The 12,186-nt window shown below is 40.8% G+C and overlaps 1 protein-coding gene across 1 annotated transcript in view; it reads right to left on the bottom strand.

Annotated features, from left to right (window-relative positions):
* The window catches only part of LOC309797347 (protein FAM170A-like), a gene marked incomplete at both ends in the record, with an annotated part of 518,827 nt that overhangs the window by 16,995 nt on the left and 489,646 nt on the right, over positions 1-12,186 (bottom strand). The gene's annotated exons all lie outside the window — the stretch shown is intronic.

The following is a 12,186-nucleotide window of genomic DNA, read 5'->3' as shown; positions in this document are numbered from 1 at the left end:
GTACCAACTAGAAGTCTCCCTTAGAAGATGCCTCAAGAGATGTCCAACTCCTCCTCTTCCCTACAGGTTGGCCCTTCTTGGCTCTTGGGCAATCCGTTGAAATGATTCAATACAAATAAAAATGGTCAAGTCTCCTAAATGGCTGAAAAACTTGTACCACTTAGTGAACCAGCAGTACTGCCTAGTGCTCACCAGGGCTGTTATGTTTGCAAGGTTGCCAGGCGCACAGTGGAATTCTGTGACCTCAGTGATGACATCAGAGCATTCGGTGGACCTAGGTTGAGCACAGTGTCTGCAATAGCACAGGCCCCATTTTCAAGAACAATTCCTTTTTCCCAGCCGAACCTTTCCCGTGAAATTGAAAGGTTCATACCATATCTATTATAAATTGTATCATACCATGTCTATTATAAAGTTCACATTTTGTTTGTAGATCTTATAATGTCTTTTCTAGAGAGATTTAATATGAATATTTTAAATGGTCTCCAGTTTCCCTGTGGATTATTGACATTTTAAACTCTGCACTTCAATTTTCCCTCAATACGTGTAATTTTGTCACGGCTATTTCTGTACTTAAAGATGAGGAACTATATACTTGATTTCTTCATTTTTTCCCCATCTCTTTCCAAGTTACTGCATTTGATTGTGTCTTGCGACTGAGTCAAAAATGCTAGTCCTTGAGTCAGGACATTGGGCCCTTTACCAAGTAACTCAACCTATCTGGGCTTCAGCTTCTGTATGTGCGATCAAGAGGCTTGGACTAGCTGACTTTTCAAATGCTGTGTTTCGTTGATTCAGTCTCACTTACTGATCTGCTCCTTAAGAAGAGGGTCTGTTCTCATAAAGTAACAACAGTCTTTTCCTAACCTTGGGTTGGGCGGAGTTTAACTGTTCGTACTCAGTTTGTTAGTTATATTGCCTTCTACATATGCTTAGCTCTAAATAATTTATATTGCTCTTGTGACAATTTTTAGATCTTCTTTTTTTTCTTATTTTCTTTTACAGTTTCTAATTTGTTATCGCCAGTGTAGAGGAGCCTGATTGAGTTTTAAAATTTATTGATCTTGTATGTGTGTGCCTTGTTGAACCGTCTTATTAGTTCCTGCTAGTTTATCTGTGGGTTCTTTTGGGTCTCCTAGATAAATGCGCATATTAAATGTAAATAATGTGTTCTTTGGATAAATTTTATTTTCTTGCATCTCTATATATAGAAGCAATATTTTGAATTGAATTAAATAGTTAAATACTTTCATACCTGTTATGACAATCTAACATTCTTTATCTTATCTTATTTTCTTTCAATCAATGTTATGTTTTAAAGATTTATAAACGTGAATCCGTATAGATCTAGGTCTTTGATTTTTGACTGTTTGATATTATTTGATCACATGCATATAGCATCATTTATTTTCCATTCAAGCATTATTGGACAATTGGATTGTTTCCTTCCCTTCTCTAGAACAAACAACATTTCCTAGAATATCCCTGAAGATGTCTGACAGTCGAGAAGGGCCAGGCTGCCCGAAGGATTGCTACTTGCCTTTAGCCACCTTCCAACAGGCCATCTCCAGCCAGCAATTTGAAGCACAGCTGAAATGAAAACTCCCCCAAATGTGGAGATGTTAGGAGCTTCATAGAAGGTGGGAGGTTAATGATAGGCATCCTGCTGGGATCCCAGGGGAGTCTGAGCTGGCCTGAAGCTCATCTTCCTCCTCCACCTCTCAAGAGAAATGTGGAGGAAAGAAGACTTCAAAAACTCTGAGTAGGCAGATGGAGAGAGATTTGGGGCCGAAGCTGTAACTGAGGTCTTGGAGTGGGCTGTGAGGACACAGAGCCTCTAGAGAGCCAGGCTCTGCCTTCTGAGAACTTCTCCCCTAAGGCTGCTCATAATTCAGGTGATACCAGCCATATAGATCCGACTTGGCCCACACTGTCACAGAAAGCCTTATCAGAATCTCTTCTTCTTCATACACTCTTGTGTCTGTTACTTGGTTATTGCCTTTGGTACTGCACTGATGTGAACCACAGTCGCCAGGTGATGGAGGACAGTAGTGATCCATCTTGCTCTGTGGCCTCCGTCCACAGCTTGATGGTAAGGGAAGAGGCCAAATGAAGGTCAAGAAGGAAAGATGGAGTTTGAAGAGAAGACCTGAGTTAACGGTGTCTTCTCAAGTCTTGATGTATGAAATGTAGCTCCAGTACCTGAAGTCCTGCTTGTTCTCAAGGCTGACCACGGGGCTGGGTGCACTCAGTGAAGGAACCGTATACACTTAGTATTTCCTTGCTTGCTCACACTTGCCCTCCTCTGATACACCCTCTGCAAGACTGATCTTCCCCTGAAACCACTTTCCACCTGCTACTGTCATCTCAGGATCATTTGCTTCCCCTTCCTAGCGCCCCCCTAGTATGCCATTGCAGCCAATTCATAATTTGATAATGATGCTTCTTACCATATTCTCAGCAATTTCGGATAAATTTTATTCGCTTTATTCCATAGTCTTCACCCATCAATAATCTTCCTTAACTTCCTAGCTGCAGGTTAACCCATTCGGAATCATTGCTATTTCTTTCTCTTCTTTGGCAAATCCTTTCTATCTTTTAATGTTTTTTTCTTGTCTCTCTACCATCCTGCCTTCCTGAACTTCTTTTTTTTCCGTTTAAGTAACCTTTCAATCTCCTTCCCCAATTTCCTCATAAACATTGAGAGTTTATTCCTCACACGTTAGACCGCGGTTTATGAATGGCCTGGCATAATGGACTCAGAATGAGTTGACACCCCCGAGGTACCTGTCTTGCTGGGGAGCCACAGGTGAAGGGCTGTCTGCTGGACACATGTTTGCATGGAGTCAGGCTGAGTGGCCTCAGGGTGTTTACTCTGCACTTGTGTGCGTTTCTCGCTAGTTGGTTTCCTTGTCCAGCCACCTGTGACCTCCCTCCATCCAGCCCAGGGAATCCTTCTCATCACAGGTTTAGGATGTTTGTCTCCTTTTCCATCACATCCTTTCCCCAAAGTTGGGTTGTGAGTTGTTCCCATTCCAAAGACCTTTCCTCTTTGAAGAGAAAAGAGAAAATCTTTTCTCTCCTTTCCTCTCACTTCACTTCTGCTCTATTATCTCCTCCGTCCAGAATGGCCCACTGACTCACATGGGTGTAGATCCGAAGATGGCAAGAAATGCCAGCAATTCTGAAATAATAATACGGATGTATCAGGAGAACTTGAAAACCTTTATCCCGCCACATTAAAAAAAATTGCACTTCCAGTGTATTCAGAGTCTCAGTGTAGAAACACAAATGATAGAGAAATTGAATGACACTCAAGTTTTTCTTTCCTCCTTTCCTGATTTATTCTAATCCTCAAAGTTAACATGATGAACTATTTGTTATGTAAACTTTCAGACATTTTCTACCCATGCACACTTTTCTTTTTTTCACATAAGAGTGTGAACTAGGTCACTTTCAACTTGCTGTGATTCTGTGATTCACTGTCTCCCACCGAGTCATCCACTGATAAAGTCATCTGTTTCATGGAGAAAGATTTCCAATAGCTAATAGCCAATGTCTGTGGAGTGCTTACTCTGTGTCAGTTTCTTGTAACTACTTTACAGATCTTTTGTACAACGTACCCATGAAACAGGTACGATTATAACCCCCAAGTGACAGATAAGTGTAGATAAGTACAAATAAATACAGAGGCCTAGTGACTTGCCCAAGACACTGGGAAGGGCTTCATGTGGAGCCTGAACCTCGACATGCATCGGAAGGTCCCCACAGGAGAGAAACCATATACGTGTGGGGAGCGTGGTAAGCACTTCAGTCAGGCCTCAAGTCTTCAGCTTCATCAGAGCATCCACACTGGAGAGAAGCCATACAGATGTGATGTGTGTGGTAAAGTCTTTAGTCGGTGTTCACAGCTTCAGTATCACAGGCGAGTTCATACAGGGGAGAAACCTTACCAGTGTGAGACGTGTGGTAAAAGCTTCAGTTGGTGCTCCAATCCTATAAGTCATCACAAAATGCATACTGGGGATACATTTTATGAAAGCAGCGAGAGTGGTAAGAACATCAAGGAACCGTCAGAGGATAGAAGTTCTACAAAATGTTGTTTTCAAAAAACTCACGTGCAACGTGAATTCTTGCAAGCGTCAGGTCTCATAGGAGAGAAAGTATTTTAAATTAGTTGGTGTTGAAGCAGTAGCTAAACAGATCCTAGTGTTCAGCAGAGCACACAGCAGAGATCCCTTCTGAGTGGTGCAGTAAGGGCTGCATTCAGAACTTTGACATTTATCAGATGTCACTTAGGAGATAGCACTTAGAAAGGAAAAGAGTTTGGTCTGGGCTTTAACAAAAGTGTAAGGATGAGCTAGTCAAAATTGATTTCCATGAGAATGTGCGCTCCATGAGGGCAGGGACTTGGCTGCTGAATCTACACAACCTTATCATTGACTAGTGCTTTTAGGTGTGCTCAGTACTTGTGTTTTAATTAAACCAAAAGGGGGAAATGTATAATATATGAAAGTTGTATCCAGATGGGGAAACCTGCAAAATAAAATTAATTCAGGACATGAACTTTTGTTGAAATACTGAAAACCACTGCAGAAAACCAATCTGCAATATATATTTTTTTAATTTATTTTTGGCTGCCTTGGGTCTTTATTGCTGCACGCAGGCTTTCTCTAGTTGCAGTGAGTGGGGGCTACTTTTCATTGCAGTGTGTGGGCTTCTCATTGCAGTGGCTTCTCTTTGTGGAGCACGGGCTCTAGGTGTGCAGGCTTCAGTAGTTGTGGCACGCGGCTGAGCTGCTGTGCAGCATGTGGGATCTTCCTGGACCAGGGCTCAAACCCGTGTCCCCTGCATTGGCAGGCAGATTCTTAACCACTACGCCACCAGGGAAGGGAAGCCCCCCAGTCTTCAATATTAATATGCTATTAGCCTATCGCAACTGGCTCCTTGCCTCCCGCAGCCTCTGTTCTCAAGTTGGGTGGTTATTTGAGACCCCGTCTAGTTTTCCAAGGACTGTGTTCAGTAGAAATTGAACTACTTTGTGATTTTTTTTTCTGATGGTACAGAGTGAAAAAACATGATTAACTTTGCAACAACAGTAACTGCATGGTATACAATTGATTTTTTGTCTGTCAATATTAAGGCAGGGTTTACTGTAACACTTTGAAAGTGTCACAAAAATTGTTTGTCCCTAGAAAAAAAATTTTTAGTTGACCTTGAACTTACTGATTTCTAATTCTCTGCATTTTCATCCAGACTTTGAAATGTTTGCCTTCTAATTATTGTAGCATTTCTTCTAAACTTCTCAGGTAGGGGCTATGCCATATTCTTCCCCCACATCCATGAGGCAAATACCCAGAAAACTTGTAGGAATTTGATAAAATTATCCAGTGTATTATTGAGACAAGACTGACATTTATGTGCTTTTCCCTATTGGTTGCAGTAAAGCATGGTTTCAGGAAAGGAGTATATATATCAGAATATATTAGATCTCTTTGATTTAGAAATCATAGAATTGGAAGTTATTGATTATGAGATTAAAATACCAAAAAGATGAACACCACATCAATGATGTCACTAAATTTTTTAATGGAAATTAGTGTACAGCTGTAAGAATTTGAGTTTTGATAGATTCCTATATTAATCTGAAGCCGGTAAAATGATGACAGGGACTTCCCTGGTGGTACAGTGGCTAAGAATTCGCCTGCCAATGCAGGGGACACGGGTTCGAGCCCTGGTCCAGGAAGATCCCACATGCTGTGGAGCAACTAAGCCCGTGTGCCACAACTACTGAGGCTGTGTGCCACAACAACTGAAGCCTACGTGCTTAGAGCCTGTGCTCCGCAACAAGAGAAGCCACTGCAATGAGAAGCCCGCGCACCGCAATGAAGAGTAGCCCACACTCACTGCAACTAGAGAAAGCCCGCACGCAGCAACGAAGACCCAATGCAGCCAAAAATAAATTAATTAAATAAAAATTTATTTTAAAAATTTATGACATATCATAATCGCAGGAGATACACAATATGGGCTTTGAGAGGTCACAGATTGTAGCCTTCATAGTATAATCAACCATAAATCTTTGTTAGTGTTTGTGTATGTGTGCATGTGCACACATGTATGTGTACATGCATAAGATCATGTGTAAAGGGATACTCTTCCAGAGTGGTTTTCCTAGGCAAGGAGCATTTTGTGATATTTTTCCATTTTATAACTTCATGTTATATTTTTTTCATTGAATAGTGGGTATTGCCAAAGCAGGAAATTATTTTAATAGAATTTGAAAAAGTATTAAATAATTATCCCTTGCAGTTAAGACCTCATATGATTGTTCTATATTGTCATAAGGCATATAAGATCAAAATTATGGTATGAACTCTGGAAGCCAATTTCAAAAACAAAACAGTTCTCAGATTATTTTGCATACACAGAAAAATTCATGAGTTTCAACAGTTGAAGCTTTATTATTTATGCTGTGCTTTAACTACAGATCCATAATAGGGAGAGGGAAAATCCTGGAGCTAGAAACAAAAGTGGATATACCTACATTGTGGAGGTTTAAAAAAAAAAGTCTCTCTTGTTGAAAAGATGCACATGAGGAGAGAACTGAGCATAATAGCAGAGGACCCTCTGGATGTGGAACCAGTAAGGACAAAGCAGGTTTGGATGGCATTCCATACGCAGACCAATGGTGGTATTTTTAATATAGTTGGTTAAAGGGCTTTATTTAGCAAGTTACAGTTGACCCTTGAACAATATGGGTTTGAACTGGGCAGGTCCACTTATATGCAGGGTTTTTTTTAATAGTAATTACTACAGTACTACATGATCTGTGGTTGGTTGAACCCATGGTTGCAGAATTGCAGATACAGAGGAACCACGGATATGGAAGTCTGACCATAAGTTATTTATACAGATCTGTCTACCCATCCATCCATCCGTCCACCCATCTGTAGAGAGAGAGAGGGAGTGAGTGCACGTGCTAGGTATTTACAGAAGTAGATATGGAAGTGCGAGGATATACAAACACACACATGTGCATGTGATGTATATAAGCATGTATATCCACGTTTCTATTTCAGGGCTGGAGCAAGGAAAGTGTAGAATGATCCTGGAGAAAATTTACTGTGCCAGAAAGTAGGAAAGAGTGGTGGGACGTGTAAAAAGATCCAGCTTGAAGAGACTCACACTGGGTAAATCTGAGCAATTTGACCCTAAAATAAATAATTATCATACAGAATATGAATAAAAAAAGAGGAAGGGAGGGAAGGAAGGGCTCTCATAATAGAATGCCAAACCATAAATATATAGAAGGAATGACGTAATGTAAAAATCATTATTTACAACCATCATAGTAATGATAGGTTCTGGCAAGAGTAATCAATGAATTATAAAACTACTGGTTGAAAGTTTACAAGGAGCAGGATGCTACAAAACCCAAAATATCTCTCCACAAAGTATTGATCACAACAAGAAATAGAGTAGGTATAAATTTGGTGAACACTACCTTAGCCAAGAGGTGAACATTATCAATAACAGAACAAACGAACGTTTTAGATCTCTGGGGTATGATATACTGAGAAGGACGCAACGTTGCTTCAGTATTATTTCTGACAGAAATAAACAACCCGATCTTATCACAAGGAAGCATCCACGTTGAGAGTCTCCTGTTTCACAGTTATGACCACAGGGAGCATAACTGGCCAAAGGTCCCAGCTGCTGCTCTTAAATCCATCACCACGTTTGCCTGGAGGCCGGCCTTGCCCCTGATTGCTCCTAGTCAGCACAGCAGGGATCCTAAGGCAGGCCATTTCTTGGAGACCAGGATTCCTCTGTCCAGTGACCTTCTTTCAAGGACTCTGACAGCCTTGAAGGATTTTACGTAGATGACAAGGCAGTCTCGGATGATTTACCAAATCTTTCTTCCAAATCTTCACTCAGGGTCAGACTTGCACTATGCGCTGATAGTTCTGCCAGCCTTCCAGAGCTCCCTGCCATTTTCTCTCCGATGTTTCCCCTAATGAAATATTTGTTCATTAAAGTCTTTCTCAGCACTTTGCCGTCTAGTTCTTGGAGGACCAGGACAAACCCCAAACCCTAGAAGCATCCCTTTTTGGCTCTTTCTAGTAACCTTCCTTTCCATATGGTAGCCACTAGTTTGTAATGGTGTAGATTCACTTAGCCTATTTTGTACTTGATATAAATGGAGTCATGTAATAGGTGCTATTTTGTGTTGGCTTCATTTGCTCCACAGTATATCCATGACATTTATCCATATTGATGGGAGTGGATACCGTTGATTCATTTTCATTGGTGGATATTATTGCAGTGTGTAAACATATCAAAATCTATTTATTAATCCCATTATTGGTGGGTATTGGGTACTTCCCCATTCTTGGCTATCACAGTTAGTGGTGATGTGAGCAATCTAGAATGTGCCTTGTGCACTTGTTTGAGGGATATTTCTATGGGTGGAACCAAAGGGTTATAGGGTATATGTTCAACTTTGGTAGATACAGTTGACCCTTGAAGAATGCATGGGCATGAGGGATGCATCTGAGTCTTTTATTCCATAGATGTTTTTAAAATCTCTCTCACTTTTGGCCAAAGAGTGCTGCGTTTGGGTTTACGGTGTTTCTTAACTTTGAAATAGTCTAATTTTTCAATTTTTTCTTTCACAGTTGGTGATTTTTTTGGTCTTAAGAAATTCTTCCTACTCCAAGGCAAAAAGGCTGTTATCTTACGTTTCTTTCCTAAAGCATCATTGTTTACTTTTCAAATTTAAGTCTGCAGATCTTCTGGAATTTATATTTTTATATCCTTTGCAGTAATGATTAATATTTTTCCCATATGGATATCCAGCTGACTGAGAACCAATAGTTGACCCTTGGACAACATGGGTTTAAACTACACAAGTGCACTTATACGAGGATTTTTTTTTTTTTTAAAGAAGATGTTGTGGGTAGGAGTTTATTAATTAATTTATTTATTTTTGCTGTGTGCTCTTCGTTTCTGTGCGAGGGCTTTCTCCAGTTGTGGCAAGTGGGGGCCACTCTTCATCACGGTGCGCGGGCCTCTCATTATGGCGGCCTCTCTTGTTGCAGAGCACAGGCTCCAGACGCGCAGGCTCAGTAGTTGTGGCTCACGGGCCTAGTTGCTCCATGGCATGTGGGATCCTCCCAGACCAGGGCTCGAACCCGTGTCCCCTGCATTAGCAGGCAGATTCTCAACCACTGCGCCACCAGGGAAGCCCGAGGATTTTTTTTTTAATAGTAAATACTGCACTACTACACGATCCAACGTTGGTTCAATCCTCAGATGCAGAATTGCCGATTATGGAGGAACCATGTACGTACAGAGGACTGGCTATAAGTTATACTTGGATTTTCAACTTAGCAGAGGGTTGGCACCCCTAACCCCCTTGAACCCTAGTTCAAGGATCAACTGTATTAACAAGAGTTCTTTCCCCTCTCTGCTGCAGTGTTTTCTTTTCTTTCTTTTTTCTTTTGGCCGTGCTGCGTGGCTTGCAGGATCTCAGTTCCCTGACCAGGGATTGAACCAGGGTCACCACAGTGAAAGCACCAAATCCTTACCACTAGACCACCAGGGAGTTCCCTGCAGTGTTTTCTTTTTACACGTTGTTATAATGTCTGTTTCAACATGGATTTTGATGTGTATTATCTTGTCTATCCTTGAGCAAACACCAGACTATCTTATATTGTAGATTTATAGTAAGATTTAATGTGACTCATATCTTTCTTTTCATTCTTCTTTCAGATTGTCCCAGCTCTTCTTTTATTTTTTATTTTTATGTTTTTTTAGATGTTGGGGGTAGGAGTTTATTTACTTATTTTTGCTGTGTTGGGTCTTCGTTTCTGTGCGAGGGCTTTCTTTAGTTGTGGCAAGCGGGGGCCACTCTTCATCGTGGGGGCCACTCTTCATCATGGTGCGTGGGCCTCACTATCACGGCTTCTTGTTGGGGAGCACAGGCTCCAGACGCGCAGGCTCAGTACGTGGCTCACGGGCCTAGTTGCTCCGTGGCATGTGGGATCTTCCCAGACCAAGGCTCAAACCCGTGTCCCCTGCATTAGCAGGCAGATTCTCAACCACTGCGCCACCAGGGAAGCCCCCAGCTCTTCTTGTAGCTCTTTGCTTTCCCACATAATATTTGTAAACATCTCATCAATTTCCAAGGGAAAAAATGCTGATGTTTTTATTGGGGTTTGATTGAGCCTATAGATCATTTTGAGGATTACTGATATCTTTGTAATATTGAACCTTCAAGCCATGAATATCACTATTTTTAAGAATTTCTCTTGGAGAAAAATAAAAGTGGATCCCATGTAATAAAATGTACATAAATAGACTCCAAAATATTTAAAGGACCTACATGTGAAAGATAAGTCTAGAAAGTTAATTTTTAAAAGGTAGAAATATATTTTTTCACCTGAGGAGTTTCAGAAGCACAGATATGAAGAAATTATTGGTTGATTATCTTATAATTAAAGATTTCTATTCCATGAAGAACACAATAGAAAAATTTTAGAAACACGTGCCCAATTAGGAAAGGATACTTGTAATTGGTAAAACTGAAAAGGTATTAATAATCAGAATATGTAATAGAAATGAGGAAGAAAAAGATAGCATCCACATTAGAAAATGGGGCAAAAGTTGTAAGTAGACACTTATAGATGAAGCTACCAAGCATTTGAAAAAAAGATCAAACTTATTAGAAATCAGAGAAATTTAACTAAAACAAGATACTACTATACATTTAATACACTAGCAAAATGGTGATGAGTCGTCCAAATGAAGGTAAGTAGTTGCACAAAAACCTGACGTGCAACTCTTTGATAATCTGGACTGGTGTAGCCGTTCAGGAAGTCAATCTGGCTATATTATTAAGGTATACATATTTGCTATGAAATAATTTCCCTCGGGTATGTACTCCAAAGAAATTCTCAGATACGTCTATAAACAAATGTAAGAAGATGTTTATTTTATTATCATTGGCATGGCAGTTGGAAGAGTACAGGTAAAATGTGGGTGCAGAAAATGGAACTCTATGAAACAAATTAGATAGATGGGTGAATGTTTTTTTGTTTGTTTGTTTTTCTGCGGTACGTGGGCCTCTCGCTGTTGTGGCCTCTCCCGCTGCGGAGCACAGGCTCCGGACGTGCAGGCTCAGCAGCCATGGCTCACGGGCCCAGCTGCTCCACAGCATGTGGGATTTTCCCAGACTGGGGCGTGAACCCGCGTCCCCTGCATCGGCAGGCAGACTCTCAACCACTGTGCCACCAGGGAAGCCTGGATGGGTGAATCTTAAAAATATACTCCTGAATGAAGGAAATAAACACCAGAATGAATTTTATGACACAATATTATTTATATGAATTGAAACTATACACAAGTGCACATTTTGCACAAGAACACACCCAAAAGAAAACACATCAAACAAATTAGAATGGTAGCTTACGGGGTAGAGAAGGGAGTGGAGGGTGCCATAGGGAACAGGAGGTGAATAAATAAAACTTAATCATGTTACCGTATTTCATCATGCTATATCCAGGATTTCACTTTACTTGTAGTGGAAAGAAATCCTGTGTGCTATGTTGGCTTAAGTCAGGAATAGTTCTTGGAGGATATTCTCCTGAAAGAATTTGGAACACATTTTTGAAAAAATCTTTGTTTATACTATGGATGATCTTTTTTTGTTTGTTTTGTTTGTTTCTTTAATTTCTGTTTTGTGGGGGTGTGTGGGATCTACTTTATTTTGTATTTCATTCATCTGATCTTATATTTTTCCATCTGCCTTCTTCAGTTTTATTATTCATTTATTAATTTCCTGAAATGGATGTTTTCTGAATCAATTTTCAACTTCCTTTCTACTTTGTTTTGTTTTGTTTTGTTTTTGTTTTCCTTGCTGTACGCGGGCCTCTCACTGTTGTGGCCTCTCCCGTTGCGGAGCACAGGCTCCGGACGCCCAGGCTCAGCGGCCATGGCTCACGGGCCCAGCCGCTCCGTGGTATGTGGGAACTTCCCGGACCAGGGCACAAGCCCGTGTCCCCTGCATCGGCAGGCGGACTCTCAACCACTGCGCCACCAGGGAAGCCCCCCTTTCTACTTTAATATATGCTTTTAAGGCTCAACATTTCCCTCTATGTATGTGTTCAAATCTCCAGATCC

The sequence above is a fragment of the Mesoplodon mirus genome (genome assembly GCF_964341445.2).
Source record: "Mesoplodon mirus genome assembly, contig: HAP1_SCAFFOLD_330, whole genome shotgun sequence".
NCBI classification, from domain to species: Eukaryota; Metazoa; Chordata; class Mammalia; order Artiodactyla; family Ziphiidae; genus Mesoplodon; species Mesoplodon mirus.
The sequence above is the reverse complement of the archived record's forward strand: the minus strand, read 5'-3'. Positions and strand labels throughout refer to the sequence as shown.